General features: G+C 46.7%; 1 long non-coding RNA gene across 2 annotated transcripts in view; it reads right to left on the bottom strand.

The window, feature by feature from the left end:
* LOC116759775 overlaps positions 1 to 26,633 on the bottom strand; it is a 34,238-nt gene extending 7,605 nt beyond the window's left edge. For both annotated transcript variants that reach the window (XR_004351540.1, XR_004351539.1), the window contains exons 1-2: positions 26,132 to 26,633; positions 10,430 to 10,551 (exon numbers count right to left, since the gene is read on the bottom strand). This is a non-coding gene — a long non-coding RNA (uncharacterized LOC116759775). The remainder of the gene's footprint in view (positions 1 to 10,429; positions 10,552 to 26,131) is intronic.
* Positions 26,634 to 26,894: the final 261 nt, after the last annotated feature.

Below are 26,894 nucleotides of genomic sequence, written 5' to 3'. Positions count from 1 at the left end.
CCATTCCTAAGGGAACAAATGACTAGCTCCCTCCATGAAGGAACAATACAGATTATTAGGCTGGTCCGCCATGTCGGGGATCCAGCATTGCTCTTTGTTAGTATTTATCAGTTCGGGACCTGAGTGGAGATGATATGCATACTGGCCCTAGTGAGGAGTACCTACTGAAAAAGCAGCGGTGGGAGGGGCAGAGAGGCTGACAGACATTCACAGGACAGACTGCTCATTTCATCAGCCTGATGACCCAGATCCTCTTCTGCCCCTGATGGGAACTTACATGACACCTCCGTGTCTTCACCCGGTGCTCCTTCTGGGACTTCCGTCCACGGACCTCTTTCCCAGACTTCCTGGTCTTGACCATTAGAGGTGCCCGACCAGCCAGCCAGTCTGTTGCCCGTCGCTCATTAGTCAGTGTAGATCCAGAGCCCCAGCCACCTCTCCTCCAAAGCAAAGCAGATGACCAGACTGGCCGAAATGGGACCACCGGGAGGCTCTCCCTTCACTACTGTCTTTCAGGACCACCCCTGAGTGGGACTTGATGCAGTGGCCGCACACCTCCATTTGACGGCAGCTATCGCACAAAGCCCCCTGTGAACAACAGACTGGTTCTCCCCCTCTGTCGCGTGGGCGTAGGGAGCCCCTCACGAGACTGTAGAGAGAATACGTTTCTGCTGCGTATGTCCCCAAGCTTGTGGTGATGCATCACAGAAGCCACAAGAAACAAAACTACCTTCCTAAGCCTCGGCTTCCTCATCTACAAAACACGTAGGGGGCCCCTTTGGGTGGGAGAAGAGACACTCCCAGCGGGGACTCACTCCCCAGGGCCCCGCCCACCCCGCTCGGCCCCGCTTCTCTCCCCTGCACCACACAGGTGCAGGTCGGCCCCGTGGGCCCCAGTACTATGTGACCCAACTGGCCAGAGCTGATCCAGGTCAGCAGACCCGGGTCCTTCTGATCTACTCGGTGTCTCCCCCTCTGGCTGGGCTGCAACAAGCCTCCTCCAGCTCCCAGGGCCTCCGTTTCCTGCCACGTGGGCCAGAGGCTGGGAGGAAGCCTGGAAGGAGAGAGTAGCTAAAGCCAAGGGGAGAGAGGAGCTGAGAGCAGAGGAAGGGGTACTGGGCAAGGTGTCCTGTCGGGATGAACAGCACTGAGCAGATCAAGTGAGCCCACCTTGGGGCCACCTGCTAGCTCATCTCACCTGGGAAAGCCCTGCTCATCCTGAAGCCAGCGCCCTGGTCCCCAGAACTCCCTGCTCTGCCGGCCCACAACCTGCCCGGCCCTTGTTGGACTGTGTCCTCTCAAGGACCCCAGCTCGGCCAGAGCAGAGGTGGGCTCTGCCTTCCTCGCTGCAGCTCCCTGGCACCCAGCACACAGCAGGCACTTGTCGAGAGGACGAACGAAAGGGGCCGGCCTAAGATGGGGTCGGAAGAGGCCGATTTAACGAGAACATCACCAAGGGACACACTGAGTTCAGCATTCAGGATAGTTCCCTCGAAGCGTCAGAGCTATTCTCGGTGCCGTCGTTCCCACCGCATCGACGAAGATTTGTGCCCAGGAAAGGTGAGGTAGCCTGCCCAAGGCCAGCCGGCTTGCCAGGCAGAGCCGGGCCTTGACCCCCCAGCCCGGCTTTGGAGCCCGGAGCAGCCTGCCAGTGGAGATCAGGGACAAATACAACCCTTGACACCCCCCCCCCGTTTCCTTGGAGGACTGGCCCTGAAATGGGGGACATGTGAGAGGGCGGAACACAAGGAAGGAGCAGAGCAGGCCTGTCCTCCACTGCAGTCAGCGCATGAGAGGAGCAGCCCCGGGACGGAGGCAGAAGGGCAGCTCGGAGGAGAGATGCGTTGCTCGGTTCCTTGGGCACATGGGACCAGCTGCGCAGAGAAAGGGGCCCAAGATTTAAGCCTTACGAACTGCACTGAATTCATGGGACCAGACAGGACAGCCCCGGAAGGCACTAGTCATCCATTCTGCTCCTTCACCGTCCGGCTGACCTGGGGCAGGAGAGAGTGGTCCAGGGTGGGGAGGGTGTGGGCAGGACCAGGGCTCCCCAGCCTGCCCCTCACTGTCCACATGACCCAGCTCTGCAGGAGTCCACACGAGGAACTGCAGGGGGTTCCCTCTCCCCCAGTATGCCCACCACCCCACGCCCTGTGTGAAGGGCTGGCTCTCTACGCGATCCTGGAGGTTCCAACCCTCCGTGCCTCAGATTCCTGATCCAGGACCTGCAGTTGTTCAACGTTTATGACGTAATGACATTGTGACTACGATTTTTTAAATTGTGCTTATTTTATACAGTTACCGACAGAGAAATTTACATGAAATGATTGGAGGTCTGGGAGTTGCCTTTAAAAATAAAATGGGTGGGGAGGCATGGGTGGACGGATAGGAGAAACTGGATTAGCCTTCGCTCTGCTTTGGTATATATTTGAAAATTTAAAAATTTCCACTGAAAACAATTTTCCCCTGAGGCTGCCGAGGCGGGATCCTAAGATGCACCCTTGAGACCCGGCTGCCTCCCCCGCGCTGGGTTTGACTTCGGCGCCCGGGGAGGGCGCGGCGGGGACGCGCGGGCTCTGGCGCCACCTGGCGGCCCTCTCGGGACCGACACCCTGCGTTGCTTCCCGGGCGCGGGCAAATGGAGCGCTCCAAACCGGAGCTGGCCGCCCACGCCACGCCAGGCTCGGGCCCACCCGGTGCTGCCCTGACCTCCGGAAGCCCTTTCAGCACTCCAACCAGCCGCGCCCTCCCAGTCCCCGCTCTGACCCTCACTCCCCACTCCCCGTCGAGTCCCCTGGAGGGGCAGTTCTGGGGTGTGATTGACGCGACACACCGGGGGACCTCCAGAGGGTGGCCAGTAGGCCCGGCCCACGCACACGGCACATCCACTCAACTCCTTAGGGTCTCCCTTTTTGTAATTTTACCAAAATTACACAGACTAAAGTCAAATAGTTACAGGAGGCTGGTAAGAAAAGCAGCAGTTCCCACTTCCCCACTTCCTATTCGCGGGGGCAGCTCTCTGCGCTTTTAGCTGATTCTTTTATGCTTTACCTCCACGTCAGAAAACAACAGATTTATAATCTCCGCTTTTCATTTGAGGTGTTTTCTGCTAAGGATGGAGGATGAAGATTTAGCTCTTCTTCACCCCCTTACACTTCCTGTCTCCTCACCTCCCAGTGACATCTTATTTGGGGTTAGATCCACTTCCCCTTTAACAGATTAGGTAACTGCTACTCACAGATGAGCCATGGTTATTCTTTCCTCTCTGCCATGTTTCATTTGCTGTGGATTTTATTAATTGTCTTGCGTGGGCTTTTGCTTCATGCTCTGTAGGTTTATCACTATTTTATCACCAAATTCTAACCAATTTACAAGTTGTATAAACTCAGCTATATTAGATATTCTGTTAACTTCAGTGTGTTGAAGAGTTCTTTCCTGGGGCCATCTGCCCTGCTCTGATGTAAATGGGCTGGTATTTTCGTCTGGGGCCCAGCTGGTATCCTGGACTTATCCTCCTCTCACTTGGGTGGCAGCCCATTTCCTGGATCCTCTTTCTTCTAATTTCTTGCTTTATCCTCCCATTTTGACTGAGCACATCCTTCAGTAGCTTTCTGAGAAAGGGTGTGTGAGAGGTGAAGTCTTGAGACCATGCACCTGTGAACGTGTCCATTTCATCCTAATCCTCTGCAGCTGAGCTGGGTATATAAATGTTGTTTGGGAATGACCTTCCCTCAGAGTTTTGAGGGCACTGCTACTGCCTAGTGTTGATAAGAAGTCTGAGGCCGGGCTTTCCTGTTGGTGCAGTGGTTAAGAATCCACCTGCCAATGCAGGGGATATGGGTTCGATCCCTGGCCCAGGAAGATCCCACATGCCATGGAGCAACTAGGCCCGTGAGCCACAACTACTGAGCCCATGTGCCACAACTACTGAAACCCATGCCCCTAGAGCCCGTGCTCAGCAACACGAGAAGCCACTGCGATGAGAAGCCCGCGCACCGCAACGAAGACCCAAAGCAGCCCAAAATAAATAAATAAATACATTAAAAAAAAAAAGTCTGAGGCCATTCTGATCCATGATCTTTCCTATCAAATCTATTCTTTTTCTTTTTGGAAACTTTCAGAGTTTTCTCTTTATCCTTAGTATCCTGAAAATTCATGATGATGTGCTTTTGAGGGGGTCTAACTTTACATTGTATGGGGCATTTAGGGTACTCTTTCAATATGTATTTCATGACCTTCGCTTCTGGGAATTTAGGAGAGAAAATAAAATTAGAAGATAAATCCAGAATATCCAAATTGCAGTTTTGGAAACAGGGAACAAAAAATATAGGAAAGAAGTTAATTTGTAAAAATACATGAACATTTCCCCGAACTGAGTATCGTTAAGTCTGCAGATGAAAAGTCCTTGGAAGGGGCTTCCCTGGTGGTACAGTGGTTAAGAATCTGCCTGCCAATGCAGGGGACACGGGTTCGAGCCCTGGTCCGGGAAGATCCCACATGCCGCGGAGCAACTACACCCGTGTGCCACGACTACTGAGTACGGAGCCTGCGCTCTAGAGCCCGCGTGCCACAACTACTTAAGCCCACGTGCCTAGAGCCCGTGATCCACAACAAGAGAAGCCTCTGCAATGAGAAGCCCGGGCACCTGAGCGACCCCGCTCACCACAACTAGAGAAAGCCTGCGTGCAGCAACGACGACCCAACGCAGCCAAAAAAAAAAAAGAAAAGTCCTTGGAAGTATTCAATGTGATGAATGAAAAAAGACCACGCAAGGCATGTGCTGGTGACATTTCTTGGCTTGTATGTTTGAAGCTGCATTTAAATACTGCATAGGAATTATCTAGACCTTAGTCTACAGTTGGGGCACTAAGTGCTACGGCTGAAATGGGGGAGAATTGATGCTGTTTGGCTGCATGAAGATGTATCCAGGAAGGCTTTGCAGAGGAGGTGAAACTTGAGCTAGATTATACCGGATGGGTGGACAGAGAGGAAAGCTAGGTGTTCCACATCAGGAAAACACTGAGCTTGTACTGAACCGGCAGGGTGTGCGTGTGTGCGTGCACAGGTGACTGTGCGCTGGGGTCAGGAGGCCAGGCTGGCTGGGATATCAAGGGAAGGGGAGGTGGGACCCTATCATGGAGGCTAGTCTGATCTAGCAGTAGCGGAACCCTGCTCCTTATTTTCCACAGAGAAAACAATGGCCTCGCTGCGTTCAACCCAAGCCCAGTCACACCAGAGAGGACCCGGGCAGCTGAGGCCGACAAGCACGTAGAGGTTCCTCTTGGAACGCAAGGGCAGTAGGTTCTGCTCATGTAAGTCACCCTGGGAGGACTCTCCACGACCCTCCCTTCTCTCCCCACCGAGTCAGAGTCTCGGCACCAGGAAGGATCTTAGAGCCACCCAGACACTGAGCAGAGGCCAGACAGGGCACGGGATTCGCCCGAGGTCACACTGTTCATTAGACACAGAGCTGAGTTTAGAACCCATCTCTGGACCCACCCCCACCCCCCCCCCGCCCTGGGCTTTCTCCTCCCTGCCTGTGCTCAGGTGCTCACATCGGGAGAGGCAGCCTTTCATCTGAAGGTCACCTGCACTCAGCTGCTCAGCCCTGGGGGCATCATGGGGTGTCCCGCTGGGGAAGGAGGGGACAGTGGGCCAGAGCAGAGGGGCTGCTGCTGGCAAAATCGGACGTGAGGATCTGCGTTTTAAGCTCATGTTGAGGATGTAAGTGCTAAGGGCAGTTACGTCCACTCTGTGTCCCAACATAACATCCCACTGCTCTGCATGTCGCCGCCGTATTCCCCAGGTCAGGGTCCTCAGGATGGCCTCTGTCAGAGGGTCCCGAGCAGCCAGCCCTCACAGGGAACCAGAGCCAGATGAAACACGGGTTCAGTTCAGAAACGACCCAGGTGCCCAGGTTGGCGTCCAGGTTGCTGGTAAGCGAGGTCTGGCGGTACTTACCCTCTGAGGTTGGGGTCAGCTCTTTACAGGCTGGGGTCCAAGGACACCATGTCGGGAATATGGGGTTTGGGGGTGGTGTCCCCTGTCCTTCCTGGCTTGTGATTTGATCTCTGACCGCTTTCTTTTTCCAGGAAGGACGAGTCATTCTTGTGCTCCCTGAGTCCCTGCTAATGTCATTTGCGTTTGCAGCCTTTTAGGTTATTTCACTTGTAAATTTCCCTCAATAATTCCAGCAACATTACTTTCAGAGTCCTGATGGCAGCATTTAAATTTTTTAGTATTCTGTGCACCTCCCTCCGAGATATATGGGCGCGGTCATCAGGGCAGCCAGGAAGGCCTCGGGGCAGCGGGATCTACTGGCGTTGCTCGTACAGGGCTCTGAGACAAATGAGCTGCAGGACGTGGTTGTCAGTGCGCTTGGCCGCATCCAAGGATTGTCCGTAATGTGCAGCTCCTCACCGGCTGGTAAAATCCCACCTCGTGGAAGCGCTTACCACCCCACATCTTGGTCACTCATGGGAGATTATACATGTCCACACTTCTTTGTTTTTTAATAAATTTATTTATATATTTATTTTGGCTGCATTGGGTCTTTGTTGCTGCGCGGCGGGCTTTCTCTAGTTGCGGCGAGCGGGGGCTACTCTTCGTTGTGGTGCGCGGGCTTCTCACTGCAGTGGCTTCTCTTGTTGCAGAGCACGGGCTCTAGGCGCACGGGCTTCAGTAGTTGTGGCGCACGGGCTTAGTTGCTCCGCGGCATGTGGGATCTTCCCAGACCAGGGCTCGAACCCGTGTCCCCTGCATTGGCAGGCAGATTCTGAACCACTGCACCACCAGGGAAATCCCATGTCCACACTTCTCAACTTCCAGCCCCGCAGGGTGTCCGCCTTGTACCACCACTGCGCCCTCAGACTCATTCTCCACCCTTCCTGTCTGGCTGGGTCTTGGGGCTGTGCCCCCAGGTGCTCAGGAGTGGACCGAAGAGGCCAGGCGTTCTGGTGCCTCAGGATGACTGCCCCTTCTGGCGGCCCCTCGCCCACCTCCAGCCTTCATGGGCTCTGCTAACACGACTGTCCAGGTCAGGCCTGGGCGTGGTTGCTGTCCAGGTAGGGCCCTTCTTGGGGCAGCTCATTGCCTTAACCCTGCCCATAGGTCTGCCGTCCACTTCTGTCTGCTTGTTGCAGAACCAACCTCCCCAAAACTGAGTGTCATAAATGATTGGGGTTTTTTTTATGCACCTGGGTTCTGTGGGTTGGGAACCCAGAAGAGGCAAAGAGAGGAAAGTAGTCTCTGCTCCACGGTGTCCAGGACCTCAGCTGGGAAGACCGGAAGGCTAGGGCGACTTGACAGCTGGGGCTGGAATCCCGTGAAGGCTTCCTCGCTCACTGCAGGTCTGACAGTTGAGACCGGCTGTCAGCCTGAGCTCCTACACAAGCCTCTTGGTGTGGTCGCTCTACACGAGCTGGCTTGGGCTTCCTCACGGCATGGCGGCTGGGTCCCGGGAAGGAGCGTCCCGGGGAGCACAGTGAGGTCCATGGCATCTTATGATCTCACCTCATGAGTCCCCGGGTGTTACCTCCCCCATACTCTACTGCTCCAGGCAGCTAGAGCTGCTACCGCCGCTGCCTCTGGACACCGGATGTAGCTGTACCAGGGCTAAATGAGTCTGCACAGACCGACCTCGTTTAGTCACTAGCTTCCCATCTGAGGTCTGGGAGGGATGTGGCTGATTGGTGGAAGCTTTTATATGTGCTTGTCCTGTAGTTGCCAGGGAGGCTGAAAGGGTGAGGTGCCTGGCATTTTCTGCTTGGGGTGGGGGAGGTGATTTTTGCCTGATAAAAGGGTCTCTGTAGACACATGAATACAAATATATTAAAAGAGGTGAAGAACTTCAGATGCTGGGGTGGGGGAGGGATTACTGAGTCCAAAGAAGGGAGGTTCAGCTCTGCAGCCCAGAGAAGATTGTAAGTTCTGACTTGTCTGTAACAGGTGTTGTTGGGATGTGCCCTCTGCTCGCCCCTTGGGCAGAGTATAAATTAAGTACAGTGTACATTTCCCCCCTTTTATCGATGGGAATGGTATGTCTGAGAAAACTGGGATACCTTCTTTTAACTGCAATTTCAAAAACTGTTTCGGAACATTTTAATAAAGTGAGTGAGAAATTATAGACTCTAGATTGCGGTTATAGGATATCTTCTTTTGGCATCTTTAAATTCAACTTAAAATCAGCAGGCTCTACAAAAGCAGTGAAGATGAAAAAGAAATTCAATATAAATTATTCTGACATTGAGAAGCAAATTATAACAACTTTCAGATCACATAAAAAGCAGTAATTGATTCAGGGGAAAATGTAAATTTTCAATAGAAGAAATGAATAGATTTTGGGATTGTTTGATAACCCAGTTAATGAATTGCATGAACACATTGGAAAAGAATGTAACTTCTTTGCTAATTTGACATGAAATGCTGACATTGACAACGACAAAATAAAACTCATAGACTGCCACTTCAGGGAGGTCATTCATGACACTCTGGTTAATAAGCGTCATTAATTCAAAGGGTTTTTAAGATTAGTCACTGAGCAAAATAACTCAAAATGCCCTGAAACCTTACAACTCATATGTGAAATTGGGTAGAGATTTCCTTAAATGCAAAAGTAATCCTTAAAATTTACCAACAATGGGTTGTAAAGATGTTATTAGTCAGGGTCCAGTCAGGAGATAGAAACCTCACAGCAACTTGAACAAGAAAGTTTAAGATAAAGAATTAACTCTAACACTGTATACAAAAATAATCTGAAAATGGATTAAAGACCTAAATGTAAGACCAGAAACCATAAAACTCCTAGAAGAAAACATAGGCAGAACATTCTTTGACATAATCAATATTTTTTTGGATCTGTCTCCTAAAGCAAAGGAAATAAAAGCAAAAATAAACAAATGGGACTTAATTAAACTAAAAAGCTCTTGCATAGCAAAAGCAAACGAAACCATCAACAAAATGGAAAGACAACCTATTGGGGAACTTCCCTGGTTGTCCAGTGGTAAAGAATCCGCCTTCTAATGCAGGGGACGCGGGTTTGATCCCTGGTTGGGGAACCAAGATCCCACATGCCGTGAGGCAACTAAGCCTGCATGCCGCAAACCTACAGAGACCACGCGCCCTGGAGTCGCACACCACAACCAGAGAGAAGCCCACGCGTCACAACGAAGAGCCCGCACTGCAACGAAAGATCCCGCGTGCCTCAATGAAGACCCCACGTGCCACAACTAAGACCTGACGCAGCAAAAAAATAAAGACTATAAAGAAATATTAAAAATAAATAAAAAGGCTTTGTTAACCTTAAAAAAACCCACTGATAACTATTAAAAAAAAAAGACAACCTACTGAATGGGAGAAAATATTTGCAAATGATGTGATGGATAAGGGGTTAATATCCAAGATATAAACACAGCTCATACAACTCAACATGAAAAAAACAAACAACCTGATTAAAAAAATGGGCAGAAGACATTTCTCCAAAGAGGATGTGCCGATGGCCAACAGTCACATGAAAAGATGCTCAACATCGCTAATTATCAGGGAAATGCAAACCACAATGAGATATCATCACCTCACACCTGTCAGAATGGCTGTCATCAAAAACAACACAAATAACAAATGTTGGCGAGGGTGTGGAGAAAAGGGAACCCACATACACTATTGGCAGAATGTACATTGGTGCAGGCGCTGTGGAAAACAGTATGGCGGTTTCTCAAAACACTAAAAATAGAACTACCATATGACCCCCAAATTCCACTCCTGGGTATATATCCAAAAAAACAAAAAACGAATTCGAAAAGATACATGCACCCCAATGTTCATAGCAGCATTATTTATGGTTGCCAAGATATGGAAGCAACCTAAGTGTCCATCAACAGATGAATGGATTAAGAAGATGTGGTACATATATACAATGGAATATTACTCAGTCATTAAAAAGAATGAAGTAATGCCATTTGCAACAACATGGATGGACTTGGAGGGTATTATGCTAAGTGAAATAAGTCAGACAGAGAAAGACAAATACTGTATATCACTTATATGTGGAACCTAAAAAATACAACACACTAGTGAATATAACAAAAAAGAAACAGACTCACAGATATAGAGAACAAACTAGCGGTTACCAGTGGGGAGAGGGAAGGGAGAGGGGCAACGCAGGGGTAGGGAATTAAGAGGTACAAACTGTTAGGTATAAAATAAGCTGTAAGGATATATTGTAGAACACAGGGAGTATAGCCAATATTTTATAATAACTATAAATGGTGCATAACCTTTAAAACCTGTGACTCACTATACTGTACACCTGTGACTTATATAATATTGTACATCAACTTACTTCAATTTTTAAAAAAATTTTTTAAAGCATTAACATTAACAGGGGATCAGAGTAATAAAGGATTGGCTAGAAAGAAGTAAAGATGCTTACTTAAAGAACGCAGGCACAGCAGATGCAGGGAGTGGCCATCACCACGGGTGAGACAGAGCTCCCACGGAAGCGGTCCCTCTGCAGGGCTGAGATCCAGAACTTCTTAGAGAGGGCTTGGCTCGCTGCAAGGCAGAGAAGTCACTGAGATGCCAGGTTGACAGAATTTGCTGGAAATCTGCCCCTGTGGTGCCAGAGGGACCATCCACGGGGAGGTGTCATGCTTTAGAACCTGCCCCAAAGCCATGGGAGAAAATGCCAGGGTAATCTGTTCACAGGACAGTGCCTTACGGGCCACAACCCCCCGTGAAGCTGCCCCGGGGGTGCCAAGGGAACTACTGGCTGCTGGGAATCATTGGAGCTAAGGGCTGCGGAAGCCGCACGTGCTGCTGGAAACCCTGTGTCTTGCAGGAGCCAGATGCTGGCGGATCCCCCTGTGCAACAGGAGATGGCCACCAGGAACGCACCTGAACCAGGAAGAGGAAACCCCTTTCTCCTCCAGTGTCCCTCCAGCGCCCTCTGCTGGCGAAACTTAACACCTAGCAGCTGGCAAACAAGTATTTCCAGGGTCCAGCTTAATTAATTAATTATAGAACAACGAAGAGATATTGGGAGCTGAGAAGCAATAAATTGACAACTGGCACAGAAGGTGAAGGAAACTTTTCTAAATTACTAAATCACTAACTTTTTATCCACCATGGTGGAGGGAAGACCATCATTTTTTTTTTTTTTTTAGGGAAGACCATCTTTTTAATTTCTCTGACAAGATTATTGTCCTTTAAAGAGTTCACCAAAGAACTTGTAGCCAGAAACTATAAGGGGAAAATGTTATAAAGGTGTAGCAGATAATTAATAATTCTATTTTATTTTTCTGGATTTTATAATGTGTGTGGTATTTTTCAACTTAAAAAAATTTGTAACATATTTTTCTCATTCTAAATATTTACTTCCATTCCTAATATTGTATTTAGTTATTGTGTCTTTTTTCTCTATGAAAAAATGATGTTTTAAAATTATATATTTTAGAGTTCCCTGGTGGCCTAGTGTTAGGATTCCAGGCTTTCACTGCCGGGGCCCCGGTTCAATTCCTGGTCGAGGAACTGAGATAATGCAAGCCACACAGCGTGGCCAAAAAAATAAAATTAAAAATTATATATATTTTAAACGTTATTGCCTAGCAGCATTCAATAAATGTTTGCATGAATTAAGATATATCTCCCGCTCCTTTTACTACATTATAAATTCCTTGAGGGCAGAAGTAGGGTTAAACTCAGAGAAGAACATCCAATCTAATTGGATGGGGAACTCAGAGAGGTCATCCAATCTAATCTCTTATGGACAGGAAGGAAAACGAGGCCTATGGGGTAGGCCACCCGGGTGTCATGTTCAAACCCAGTGCTTTTACTATCCTTCCGTGTGTGTGTGTGTGTGTGTGTGTGTGTGTATGTGTGTGTTGGGGAAAGAGGGCAGGGATAGACAAGAGAAGTGCAGCCTGAGACCCTGCATCCCCGGGTGGCTGAGTCGGGCACCCGTCCACTCCCCTCCCCATTCTCGGCGCTGAAAAGTGTGCTGGGAGCAGAGCCCCAAGAGGCTGTTCTTCAAAAATGGGAGTGGTTGGGGACATGTAATCAAAGTCTTACAAAGGTCCTGACAATCCCAGCAGCAGGCTGGGCCAGGGTCATGCCGGTCGTCTCAAATGGGAAATCAACAAATCAAAAGGTATGAACTTTAAAAAAGCTTAATATTCTTCATTTTCACTCAAATTTTTGTACCAATTTATGTCTTCACCAACAAATTATGTAGAAGTGTATTTCCCAGTCCCCTCACCCTTGTCAACCTTGGATATTATCAACCTATGTCAGTCTAATAGCAGGCAAGTGATTTCTTTTTTTTTTTTTTTTTTTTTTTTTTTTGCGGTACGCGGGCCTCTCACTGCTGTGGCCTCTCCCGTTGCGGAGCACAGGCTCCGGACACGCAGGCCCAGCGGCCATGGCTCACGGGCCCAGCTGCTCCGCGGCATGTGGGATCTTCCCGGACCGGGGCACGAACCCATGTCCCCTGCATCGGCAGGCGGACTCTCAACCACTGCGCCACCAGGGAAGCCCCAAGTGATTTCTTATTGTGGTCAATTTGTGTTTAATTACTAGAGGGGTTGAACATCTCTTTAAATGTTCGTGGATCATCTTAATTGTTTTCTTTTTATGGTGAAAACCTATGGTTGTTAGTTATTGCTGGGTCCCTCTTTTATCTAAGTGCTTCTTTAAGCTTTTAAAAAGAGAAGTAGAGGGCAGATTCTACTAGTGGACGGCAACCTAACAGTAGATTACTGAGTATCACGCCTGCACATAGTAGGTACTCAATAAACCTGTGGCAAATTAATGGAAGATCATCAAGCAACCCGCTTGGTGAGGTGTGTAGGGTACTATACTGTCTTGCTTTTTTGCCCTCCTGATTGATTCCGAGCTTAGGTAGAGGAGTGAAATCTTTTCCTGCTTTTGAGGGGAGGGGAACCAAGGTGGAGATAAGATGTGATGGTCCAGTACGAACAGGTGGACTGAATCCTACTTGGCTTATGATTTATAGAGATGATCCCAGAAAATACACCAGGGAGGGTGTGGCTTTCAGAACATGGCACTTTTCGTTCTTGCTTGATGACAGACTCAGGTTCTGAATCTCGCCACAGAGAGAGCCCTAAACTCGGGATGATTCCAAAATGTGGCAAGGTGCTGTCTTCAAAGTTACCCCTCACAATTTTCAATCTTCCACCTAAAATTTTCCATCACAAGCTTAAAAGGATGCAACTCCAAATTTAGTGCAGCTATTAACATATTTTAAAATAAAACTTATGTGACTCTTGGCTATACATGCAGTGATATCTAAATACCATAGCAATTTGATACCCACCACTTAAAAATACATAAACACACATCTTTGGTCAATTCATCTTTGACAAAGGAGGCCAGAATATACAATGGAGAAAAGACAGTGTCTTCAGTAAGTGGCAGTGGGAAAGCTGGACAGCTGCATGTAAATCAATGAAGTTAGAACACTCCCTCACACCACGCTCAAAAATAAAACCAAAATAGCTTAAAGACTTAAATATAAGACATGACACCATAAAACTCACAGAAGAGAGCATAGACAAAACATTCTCTGACATAAATCATCAGTTTCCCAGGACAAAAGAAATAAAAGCAAAAATAAGTAAATGGGACCTAATCAAACTTACAAGCTTTTGCACAGCAAAGGAAACCATAAACAAAGCAAAAAGACAACCAACGGAATGGGAGAAAATACTTACGATGCGACAGACAAGGGCTTAATTTTCAAAATATACAAACAGCTCATACAGCTCAACATCAAGAAATGCAAACTACCCAATGGACATAAGACCTAAATAGACTTTTCTCTAAAGAAGACCCCCAGATGGCCAACAGGCACATGAAAATATGCTCAACATTGCTAATTATTAGAGAAATGCAAATCAAAACTACAATGAAGTATCACCTCACACCAGTCAGAATGACCATCACCAAAAAGTCTACAAATAATAAATGCTGGAGAGGGTGTGGAGAAAAGGGAACCTTCCTACACTGTTGGTGGGAATGTAAATTGGTGCAGCCACTGTGGGGAACATTATAGGGGTTCCTTAAAAAACTAAAAATAGGCTTACCATATAATCCAGCAATCCCACTCCTGGGCAAATATCTAGAAAAGATGAAAACTCTAATTCGAAAAGATACATGCACCCCAATGTTCATAGCAGGACTATTTACAATAGCCAAGACATGGAAGCAACCTAAATGTCCACCAACAGATGAATGGATAAAGAAGATGTGGTATATATACACAATGAAATATTACTCGGCCATTAAAAAGAATGAAATGATGCTGTTTGCAGCAACATGGATGGATCTAGACGTTATCATACTAAGTGAAGTAAGTCAGAGAAAGACAAATATCACATGATATCACTTAAATGTGGAATGTAAAAAAATGATACAAATGAACTTATTTACAAAACAGAAGAAACAGACTCATAGACATAGACAACAAGCTTACGGTTATCAGAGGGGAAAAGGGTGAGGGATAAATTAGGAGCTTGGGATTTAGAAAAAGAAAAGTAAATAAATAAATAAAATAAAAATATATAAGTTCTTCTTTAACTGTTCCTTTTTCTTCCTAAACTTGTCTTTCCAACCACTTCCCACATCTAACTTTATCCTAGTGTAATACATGCTATGTTTGGAAGTCTTTTATGAATTATTCCTATCAGGTTTCTCAGCAACATAAATATAAATTAAAATTTAAGGAAAGTTTATATCGCATGATCAGAAGTCTTTAAGTACTGAAAAGTTTCTTCTGGTTAGGGTTACCATTGCCATTATTAGTAACATGTATTTGATTAAAGCAATATATATGGGTTGCTAATTTTGGTAAATAATTGTTAAACATAAAAAAGTAAATTTTTATTGGAAATGCATCTCTTAATGAGGTTGTTTTTCTCTCCCAATCAGTTTATTTCTCTCTCTACTGGAATAAGATACATTAACATCAGATCAGTTCCTTTTTTTATTGTTATAGGTGCTGGTGCTGAGAAACTTCCACATAGATAAGTACAAGAGAAAGGAAGGGTATTTTTACAGCAATGCCGCAAAAGTTTTTGGACTCGAGTTACAAGCCAGAAATCATGCAGTGATCAGCAAGAAACTAACATAACATTGTAAAGCAACTATACTCCAATAAAAATTAATTTAAAGAAAAAGAAATCATGCCATGATCCATCATTAGCAATTCTTTGTAATGGTCTATCAGCTGATGATACAATCAGTTCTCGCGTCCTTCCTTGGTTCTGCGTGCTCCTGTGGTGTCAGCATCATCTTCCCTGGGCACTTATGCTGTCAGCCTGTGGCACCCCTCCGAAGTGAAGAGGAGATATCGATACTTCCCACCATACAGTCAGTGCGTGCTGCACTCAGTAATTTCACGGTGTGCAAAGAAAAAAGCTGACAAAATACTCAAACCCACTTTTCTGGGTAAGGTTTAGCTCAGCGGCCACCAAAGCACCTTCTGCCTGTTGGTTCCTGGGGATGTCTGTGCAGGTATCTAGCTTTTGCCCGAATCTCATTTCTGTTTTGACACCTGTGCTTCCTCTACACATCCTCACTGCATAAATTAGTTCCTGCTCCGCACTCACTAGAGTTTTCTTCTTGGTGACCACTCAGGCTGGCACATTTGCTGGAGCAGTTTCTCATTCTCATTATTTCTGCAGAAGGTGGACCCATCATTGTCAGAGCTCTGAGCCGCTGACAAGTCCCCTGCACCACGTTTCATCTCTGTGCTCTGAGCCTTGTGCTTTCTTACGCATCCACGCTTATGCCTTCGATTTCTGTGTGCGAGCACAGATGTCTCATAGTTATATCTCTAGCCAAGATCTCTCCTCTTTTAGTCATATTCTTCCCAGACATCCCTCTTGCCCATCTCAAAGACGTTTCCAAACTTAAATTTAATATCTCCAAAACTGAACTTTTGAGTCCTTCCAAACCTCTCCCTCCTAAAAACAAAAAACAGAAATGAAACAGGCCAGTTCTCTTCCAGGGCCTCCCATTCCCATTCAGTGACTGGTACTGCTGTCCACCCAGCCAGAAACGTGGGAGTGACCTTGACCCCTCTGTCCTGCCCACTTCCTGCAGCCCATCCCTTACAACCCCTGGAAGGTCCAATCTCTAGCTATGTCTTGGTTTGGGCTGTTCTTCTGCAGTCCTACCATGCACACTGGTTCTCACCATTTCAGTGGATTCTTGCTCCCAAGGGGCAGTCATGCTGGGCCCCACGAGGCTGGCTCATCCCTCCAACCTTGTCTGACATCATGCTTCCTTTGTTCTCTCTCTCCTCTAACCGCACTGTCTTACTTGGGGGGCTTCCTCCTGCCACAGGCTAATCCCCTTGTTGAAACTGAGTCCCCCTAAAACCGAGTTCCCTTACTAAGTTTATGACTAATCTCTATCCGAAACTTTATTCCCTTTGTTGTCCCACCCTTCTTCCCTTTCAGGACTGAGGAGTATCAAAGAAAAGGGGTGACTGAAGCCAAGCAGGACCCTGCAGGACCTTCCCTAGTACAAAAGTCCCTGTGCTCTGTGCTCTGAGCATCCCGGGACCTGCCTTCTTCCAGCAGCCTCTCCAGTCTGGTTGCATCTCCTGCCTGGCTCACCTCCCACACTGCAGCCTCTTTGGACTAAGGGGGTGTCCCTCTTGGTCAGACCCGCTCCAGGAGAGGCGGTCCCTTCTGGTCTGACACTCTCTTCATATTATGGGAAGGGCATGTATGGTTCCTAGCAAAGACAATGTGTATGTCTGTGCTCGTGTAATGTGTCCAGAATAGATTCATCTTGAAATTTATGGAGTAATCAGAGAACAGAAACTTCTAATAAGTGTTCCTAGGGAATTATTATAAATTAGTATATATTTACTAGGCATCTGCTGTGCTAGGCACTGATAGGAGAAAGAGAAATTTAAGATCAAGTCTCTCTTCCCTCAAAGAAGTAATACGTGCTTGTTGTCAAAATTAAAACAGTTCTGAGGTATAAAGAGTAAAAGTGAAAGGCCCTATTCGCTCCCTTCTCAATCCCTCTTGGTGAGATCTTTCCAAGCTGTTTTCAATGTTCTTAGAGGTAAATATACATGCATCTGTAAATGCACATACACACATACACCGGGTTTTTAATGGGACTATGCTAGACACATTGTTCTGTAACTTGCTTCTTAAGTTTTACACCTTCCCACGTTCTACATGCATATAGATCTACCTCATTCTTCTTAGTGGCTGCATCGTGTTTATAATAAGGACATACTATCATTCATTTAACGTTGTGTATTGATGGACATTTAGTTTAGTTCCAGTTTTTCCTTACTAGAGTCACATGCATAAGAAACTAACTTGTATAAATTCAACCACATGTGTTCAACAAACAGTAAAAACAAACAGAGGAACAAGGAAGCAGTAAAAACAATGAGTAAGCATGCGTGGTGAAGAACACGGGCTCTGGAGCCAGACTACTGGATTCAAATCCTTCTCTGCCTCTTAGTAGCTGGGCGATCTTGGCCAAGTTACTTAAGATCTCTGTGCCTCACTTCCTCATCTGGAAAACGGAGGTACTAATGGTGCTTATCTCATCGAGTTCTTACAAGGATTAAATGATTAACACGTGCAATGTGTTTAGAATAGCTCCTGGTGCATAGGGAATACTAAATAAATGTTAACTATCATTCTATTATTATTATTATTAATTATTTACAGAGTAGAAGGTATAGAGGAAGTTTTATTAAATATGGCTAACATTTATGAATTGGTTAACATTACTTCAAAATTATTTTGGCTAAAAGAAAGTGGTGGGGTGTACCTACCTTCCCTGGTCTGCAGCTCGAGGGACACTGCAAAGTTTGGTAAAATAAGTCCAAGTAAGTTCTTGTTCCCTTTTCTTTTTCACTTAGCTTTTGAACCAGGCAATGGTACAATTATAAATAATCTGAACAGTCTCTATAGTGTGACTTGTGATATAACAAAACTTAAAGATACCTTTCTGGATGTGTTTTAATAAACCCAGAGACACTGGGCTGAGCCTGCCTTGTGCTTTGGGTCTCCCCAGTAACAGTGCTGATTATACCAGACTTGCACCTGCTAATGCAGCAGGTAGGTGGGGGGGCTTCCCAGCAAGGGTGAGGAAGCCGGTGGATGGCACAACCAGGAGAAGCAGAGACACACCTGAACAGGTAAACAAACTCCTGTTGCTAAGAAGGCAGTAAATCAATCAATCCTGTAAATCTTGGGGCTGCCCCAGATCCTTCTAGTCAAGAATTATAATCTAGTTTCCACGGAGTCCAGCTGTGTTACCACGAGGCCCCACGAGGCTGAAGCTTCGGCTCTTCCTACACTCCCATGTGAACCATTACAGTAAATCCTCCATTATTTGAGGTTCCTGAGTGAGTCTGATCCTTGACCTCACAGGGTCTAATGCAGACACTAGCAAATGGTTTCATAAAAAAGAAAACATAGGGCTTCCCTGGTGGCGCAGGTGTTGAGAGTCCGCCTGCCAATGCAGGGGACACGGGTTCGTGCCCCGGTCCGGGAAGATCCCACATGCCGCGGAGCGGTTGGGCCCGTGAGCCATGGCCACTGGGCTTGCGCGTCCGGAGCCTGTGCTCCGCAACAGGAGAGGCCACGACAGTTAGAGCCCCGAGAAAAAAAAAAGAAAAAAGAAAATATAGCCAGTAAGCAAACACCAGAAGGTGTTGGCCCTGCTAGTATGAAACACATACTAACATCACAAGAGCCCCAAAATATCTCCTTCCTCCTCTTCAGCTCTCCTCCTCTCCCTGCTCCTTCTTTTTCCCTTGAAAAAGGCAGATTAAAAAAATACTATAGTATCTTATAAACTTTCAACGAGTAGTAAATAAGCCACAGGGATCTAATGCACAGTATAGTGAATACAGACAAGAGTATTGTACGATAATTATGTAATGTGAGAATATTGTGACAATGGCAATCATATTACAATATATAAATGTCAGTGTAACCTCCTGTACACAATGTTATATGTCAAATTTATTCAACAAAAAATTATAGTATCCAATTCTGGTGAGGGAGTAAAGAGAATGTATCAGTAAGTATGGAGAGTCTAAGATCTGTACCCTTTTATCTACTCATTCTACTTCTGGGAATGTCACTGAACAAAACAAAACAGAGCAACCAACAACCACAACAAAACCCCTAAGTATAGAAAAAGCTTTACATCAAAGATGAGCTTCAACACTGTGAATAGTGAATCATTAGAAACAACCTCGCCACTAGTTGTCTGCAATCAATATCCAGTTCCCTTGCTCTGTAATTATGATGGAATCCCTGACCTAGGTCAGCACATGGCTGTCAAAATTTATGACTACATTTCCCAGCCTCCCTTGCACCCAGGTGACCATGTGACTAAGTGCTGGCCAATGGAGATACAAGCAAAAGTGAGGATGTGGCTTCTGACTGAGGCTCCCCTACCCTCTGCCTAGAAGGTGGATGTAGTCGTGAGCCACCTGGGACTGTGCTGATGTGGGCAGCACCCTGGGGATGGCAGAGCAATGAGATGGAAAAAGCCTCTTTGTCTGCGCTGCGGAGCCACCATACTAGAGCTGGTCTGTTTGGATAAGAAAACTGTAAATTCAAATTTCCCTTTGTTTGTTGGCCATGCCACATGGCTTGCAGGATCTTAGTTCTCTGACCAGGGATCGAACCTGGGCCCCGGCAGCGAAAGCACTGCGTCCTAACCACTGGACCGCCAGGGAATTCCTCCCTTTGTTATTTTGAGTCTCTGTTCCAGCAGGCAAGTCTGCATCTAGCTAAAACACACATAAATCAACAGGAAACAATGGATTGGCATGTCCACTTGGTGAGATGTCAGGTAGCTGCTGAAATTAATTGATGAAGGTATGAAATAATAATAAAAACTCTTAAGATATATTAATTTTTAGAAGGATGAAAAATTTTACATGTGGATTGATGATTATATCTAAGTAAAGCTCTTATTAGAAAGAAAACATTGGAAATTTTACATTGAAATGTTAATAATGGTTATATTTTAGATAATGAAACATTGAAGGATCTGTATTTTTTCCTCTCTCACTTTATTATTTAAAATTAAAAATAATTTTTTATTTAAAATTTTTTGAAATGAAAAAACAAGAAAAAAATTGTTAAATAGTATTCCTAGGATCTTCCGGATATTGGGATTGGTTGCCTTAGGCTAGGCCGCCTGTGCAGGTAACACAGGCATTGGCCAGTGTCGTAGGAAGCATGGGGAAGACGCTCCCAGCAAAGACTGCCTCACAAGACCACCCCTGATTACAGCAATTCCATTACTGACACGCTCTTTACAGTAATTCCATTACTGGCTGCTATTTCATCCCCCCTTTGAGGTAACACACTAAGTGTCTGATACATTGGGATGAATCCCTTAATAGGCTGGAACAGCTTGGTAATTAGTGCTTGTGAGATAAATGGGCATGGGTGGGGGTGAGGAGGCAGATAGGGAAGAAAGGGAAAGTGGGAAACATCAAGAGATGGATGTCATCAACCTTAAGCTTTGCCTAAATGAGTTTTTGTTGACCCAGATGCTGCTGGCTGTCTACTCAATGTCCATTCTCTCCTTCTTCCTTGCTAATCGATTACCAGGTATTGTTTTTTTTTTTTGGTGGTGGGGGGGTGAGCAGTAATTTCCCGTCATGCCTTGCAACTAGTAGTGACGAGGTGACATTTTTTTCCTAATAAGTCAGAAGTGAGAGGAAGTTTAGGGGGTGGGGCTTCTGGACAAGCTACGGTTTTCCAGATAAAAATGGACAGAGTTGACCTACTTTTCATTCTTAGCCCTTCCCCCTTATTCTCATCTGGACCACAAACACAATGCCTGGAGGTACAGCTGACATCCCTTTGTTGATGGCATAAAAAAGTGTTAAAAAGGTAAGTTTCAGAAAAAAAGTAAAATCAGGCCTCACATTCAGATATAAAAATGAACATATGGGGCTTCCCTGGTGGCGCAGTTGTTGGGGGTCCAACTGCCGATGCGGGGGACGCGGGTTCGTGCCCCGGTCCGGGGGGATCCCTTGTGCCGCGGAGCGGCTGGGCCCGTGAGCCATGGCCGCTGAGCCTGCGCGTCCGGAGCCTGTGCTCCGCAACGGGAGAGGCCACAGCGGTGAGAGGCCCGTGTAACGCAAAAAAAAAAAAAAAAAAAAGAACGTATGTTAAACATTTTATTGAACTTATGAGGGAACTAGGCAGATGTTATAAGGTGCCCAGAAGCACAAATTCGTATGGAGTAAAGGAATGTTGAAATGAATGGAAAATGGAGGTAAAACTGGCTTTCCACAGGGTAGGAGGGAAGACACTTGAACCTTTACCTGAAAGGGCAGAATCTGCTTAGTTACAAACAGGAATTCTGCATTGCTATTAGTTACCTACAGTTAGTTAGAGTTGTGAAATAGCTTCCTGGGTCTGATCAGGTGGAAGGCTGTGTTAACAGATAATGGGTACTTTTCCATCAAAATACAAATGTTTTTCTCCAGAAGGAAGATTAAAATAACCTTCAGTGATGGTATCAGCTCTGGACTACAGACCTCTGGACTCCTCTGAAGGGAGAAAAATAAACCCCTATTTTCTTAAGTAATAATTGTTGGTTTCTGCTAAACGCACCAGGGAAGTCCCATCACTTTTACTTTTTAATTTACATAGTGGTCCATCAATAAATTGAATGTCCACTCTCAGGGGTTATAAAGCAGCTTGCAGCAGACCAACGTTCCCCCTAACAACTAGAAAAGCCAGAAAGAAACGTCAGAATCCATCTCTTTGAAGGCAGTGAAGAGCTGCTGAAGAGACAAGAACTGGAGGAGTTAAGACTCCAGAAAGCAGGGTCTTGCCTGGTGGCGCAGTGGTTAAGAATCCACCTGCCAATGCAGGGGACACGGGTTCGATCCCTGCTCTGGGAAGATCTCACATGCCGCGGAGCAACAAAGCCCATGCGCCATAACTACTGAGCCTGCGCTCTAGAGCCCACGAGCCACAACTACTGAACATGCGTGCCACAACTACTAAAGCCCGCGCACCTAGAGCCCATGCTCCTCAACAAGAGAAGCCACTGCAATGAGAAGCCTGCACACCTCAACAAAGAGTAGCCCCCGCTCGCCACAACTAGAGAAAGCCCGCGTGCAGCAACGAAGACCCAACGCAGCCAAAAATAAATAAATAAAATAAATTAAAAAAAAAAAAAACAAAAAGACTCCAGGGAGCAGAGAACCCCAGAGGGTGAGCAAATGTCTGCAGCCACTTTTATTTACCCTGAGGGCATCTGCCAATTCTGGACACAGGTATGAGGCTGAGGATCCAGACTTTGAATCCGCAGAGGGCAACTGCTGGGGACAGGCAAACAGCAGAGCTTTTGTAGGAGACCGAGTGGGGAATTCCAAGGACATGTGCCAGATTCTGGGCAACTCTGTATTTCAAGAAACTGAAATTTAAGTGGAAAGCCTCTGAAAAGCCGAGGAAGCTTTTGATAGACTTGCAAGGTGAAGATTTGCATTTGAGACCTGCTGGGGTGCTGATGGGGTGGGTCGCTGCAGAGCAAACTCCAGGCTCCCAGGTGGAAGTTGGAGACACAGAGGTAGACTGAGCCCTACCAGGATCTCAATGCAGCTGTGACTCAGTACAAGATTGGCTACTCTTCTCATTGGTCTCGTGGAGGAAGGGGTAAACCCTCCCTGGAGGATAATAACATTTGAAGCCTCTACAACTTTTTACAAGCAAAATTTGACATCTAGGGACTTCCCTGGTGGCGCAGTGGTTAAGAATCTGCCTGCCAATGCAGGGGACACGGGTTTGAGCCCTGGTCCAGGAAGATCCCACATGCCGCGGAGCAACTAAACCCATGCGCCACAGCTACTGAGCCTACGCTGTAGAGCCCGCAAGCCACAGCTACTGAGCCCGCATGCCACAGCCACGGAAGCCCGCGTGCCTAGAGCCCGTGCTCTGCAACAAGAGAAGCCACCGCAATGAGAAGCCCGCGCACCGCAACGAAGAGTAGCCCCCGCTCGCTGCAACTAGAGAAAGCCCACACACAGGAACGAAGACCCAACACAGCCAAAAATAAATAAAACAAATTTATAAAAAAAAAATTTGGCATCTAATAAAAAATTACTGGATATATGAAAAACCAGAGAGAACAGACAATAGAAACAGATCCACAGTTAATCCAGATACTGAAGTTACCTGACTTTAAAATTACTACGGTTAACATGTTCAAGAAAATAGAGGAAAAGATGGAGAATTTTACTTGAGTATTGAAATCTGGAAAAATAAATCAAATGGAAGCCCTAGAGCTAAAAAGTACATTAAATAAAATTATGAATTCAGTATATTAGACACAACAGAAGACAGGGTTTTAACCACTGGACCGCCAGGGAAGTCCCCCTCTGACTTTATTTTTAATTGTCTTGCATAATATGTGATTTATAAGGAATTAAATTTTAAAAAAAGTATTCTAGCATTCCACAGAAGTTTCTCAAACTGTAAGCCTACAGCAATGATTAGCTACTTTCTTGCCTCCATAGTCACCTTAGTTTTAATTCATCCCTAAATTTAAATCACAAAACAAATGTATATAGAATTCTTTTTAACTTTAAAAATGGATTAAACAGTAGAACACAGATTACCCAGAACTTAATTCAATAGTATTGATACCATGGTTTAATTTACTTCATCATCTCTGCCCTTATTTTATTTTATTTTTCAAAGTTAGCACATTGCCTACGTACGCATCTTTTGGGAGACAGATGAATGGGGTACTTGTGTTAAACATCTGGGGCCAGGATATGTCAGAGATTCAAAACCAGGACACAGAACATGAGGGCTAAATGCTTCTAGAATGATTCTACCCGAGTCACAGGTGAGCAGGTCAGGTCCTTTCTGATAGTACCTGACATCTATCCTCCCAGCCCATGTTTCCTGAGCCTCGGAGTAACTCTCATCTGATATCTTCATAACTTCTTTCAGCTTCGATCATTTTCAAGGGTGAATGAAATTATGTATTCCCAATCAGATGGGAACAAACCTCCCCCTCCACCTGCTTGTTTTCTCTGTTCCTTCCACATTCCTCTCATCCAGCCAAGATGCTGAATAAAATGACCATATCTCCTAATATCAGTGAGACTGAAAACTTATCAGACTGAAAGTATGAATCATCATTCAAATTCCCCCCAAAATTCTAGTTTATAACCCCTCCTCGGAAATTCCCACTTATAAATAGAAAAATCAAGAATGAAGTTATTTTCTTTTTAAATCCATTTCTCCATCTATAAAAAAATTAGTTTACCACACAACTTAACCCACTGCACGTATATTGTTCTGATCCAAGCAACTATAAATAAAGCTGAACTGCCAAAACTTCCTATTTCTTTTCATTTTTTCTAGCAAGAATTGGTAACATTTAGCATTAAATTTCACTGTCATGCAAAGGATGTTTAAGGATTTTCTGGTTTTACTCCACCGGAAGTAGGATCAATTATGCAGAAGTCCCCTGATTCTCTATCACCACAAAATCCACAGCAACCAAAACACATACACAAATTAAGAAGAATTCTTCATCTCAAGAAATTGCAGTTGAAGCCACTAAATGTAAGAACAACAGAAAAGAGGCAGATTAATAAAATACAGTAAGAACCATAAAAGTTGAATTATGCACTTTCATCTTGAGATATACTGCTATATCGCCCTCTTAAGAGTTGGACCAATTTAACCTTCCACAAGTAAGGTATGAGGGTGCCTATTTCCACATAGCCTTGTTATCATAGCATGGTATCCAATTTTTTTTCAGTCTGAGAGGTAAAAAGTGGTATTTTGGTGTAGTTTTATATTTAGTATCTCATCATGAATGAGATGAGTAATTTTTTGTATGCTTACAAACCATTTATATTTCCTTTTCAGTGAATCATATTTTAGTAGCTTTTGCCCAGTTTTCTATTTTGGTCTTTTTCTTATCAAATTGTGAGAGTTCTTTATGTACTAAAGAGATTTGTCTCTGATGTGAACTGGCAATATTTTCCCCCGTTTTGCCATTTGTCTTTCGCCTTGACTAAGAAGTCGATTTGGCCCAAGGTAAAGAACTTTAATTTCAAAGCTTTCCTAAGTGTTTGTGTACTCAAAGGAGGCTACGGAGGTAGGAGACTCTTGTTTGGAAAGACACAGACACCTGCCTGCTTCCTATGCCCTGTCAGGGCCGTGGGCAACGCCTGCAGGTCAGTGGAGGAAAAAAGGGAAGGGATGTTGCTCGCATGGTGTGTGCAGAGTCCTCCCGGTGGGGGCCAGGAACACTGGCACACACGGCACCTTTGGGAACACGTTTCTCTGCCCGAAGATGGATTTAGGCGCACATCCCACCCGAGGCTTCCCCAGAGAATGGGAGGGCACCAGGAGGGGGGGGGTCGTGTTTCCCTCTCCTGGTGGAGGGTGTCAGAGCGTGTGCAAAGCCTCTTTCAGACCATCCGCGGCTCCTGGTGTGATTCTAGACCCAACACATCCATTTTGGGAAAGGTGATGCAGGGGCTACTCGTGTCCTGGGGATTGTCCCGGTGTAGTGAGAGGACCAGATCCTAGCGCACAGTTTCTCCACGGTGCCCCAGCGGGCAGCAGTACTGTTGTCCCGGGTGAGGTGGGGGCCAGGTAGCTTGCCCAGGTACCCAGGGCTGGAACCGGCTGCCGGGTACCGGGCCCAAGCTCTCAAGCCCCAGCCCTCGGCAGTGCTAGAGCGGGTCCAAGGAAGGGCCTTGGGATTCGCAATGTAAGGGCCAACAGCCTCACCGGAGTAAACTTTCTGGGGTCTGAGACGGACTCTAGCTTCCATTCCTGGGTCCTGCCAAGAGAGGGTGTAACCATCTCTCAAAGCTTGGCCAGGACCTGTGCTCAACCACCCAGGCTCTGCTCTCGACCTCTGAGCATTTCACACAATGCCCTCAAGATTTTATGCACCCTTGTATTTTTGTTTTTTGCTTTTTGGCCGCACCACGTGGGATCTTAGTTTCCCGACCAGGGATGGAACCCGCACCCCCTGCACTGGAAGCGCAGAGTCCTAACCCCCTGGACCGCCAGGGAAGCCCCTGTGCACCCTGGTCTTATTTCCTCACCTAGACATCCGACATCGGCCGCGCAGAGGTTTACGTGTATTGACCACATCCGACGGCAGAGCACTTCGGCAGCAGGCGGATCTCCACAGATCTCGTCGCCGACAGCGTGTGGGGACCGGGTCAGGAGGGCCAGCAATGAGCGGAGAGGCGCGAGGGCAAGGGACTGGGAAGTTCACCGAGGGGAGGCCCCGGCGGGGTGATGGACGGCGGGATGAAAAGCCAGACTTTAGGGGGAACATCAAATCTGGCCCAGCCTGGCGGGGTGGGGGGGGCGGACCCAGCTGCAGAAGGTCCAGACTCTCCCTCGGGGGAGAAAAAGGGACTTCCTGCCAGGTGCTCTGGCCTCTTTCGAGGTTTCTGGAGAAACGAAGCCAGGCTCCATTTCCTCTGAAGTCAGGCAAACCGGGCCGGGCCAGCAGTCCCGCCCTGACAGTTCCTCAACCCTCAGAGGCTAGGCCGGCGGTTTCCCCAGCTCCCGGCTGAGGCCCGCAGCAGCTAGCCGCCCGAGTCTTCCCGCCAGCCCCGCCCCCGCCCCCGCCCCACAGCACGTCCGGGGTGGGGTCTTCCCCCCAGCTCCTTCTCGCCCTTCCCTCTGCCCGCCCACATCTTCCTCCAGCCTCCAGCCAGCGTCCTCGCCCCAACCCCGCCCCACCCTTGTCCCGCACTCCCGCCACCCCCGGTCCGTCTTATCCCCGCCCACAGCCTACCCACAACCCCGCCCCCACATTAGCCCCGCCTACAACCCTGCTTCGCCGCCGCGTGG

Source organism: Phocoena sinus, chromosome 9 (genome assembly GCF_008692025.1).
Source record: "Phocoena sinus isolate mPhoSin1 chromosome 9, mPhoSin1.pri, whole genome shotgun sequence".
Taxonomy (NCBI): Eukaryota; Metazoa; Chordata; class Mammalia; order Artiodactyla; family Phocoenidae; genus Phocoena; species Phocoena sinus.
Note: the sequence above shows the minus strand (reverse complement) of the source record. Positions and strands in the feature narration are given on the sequence as shown.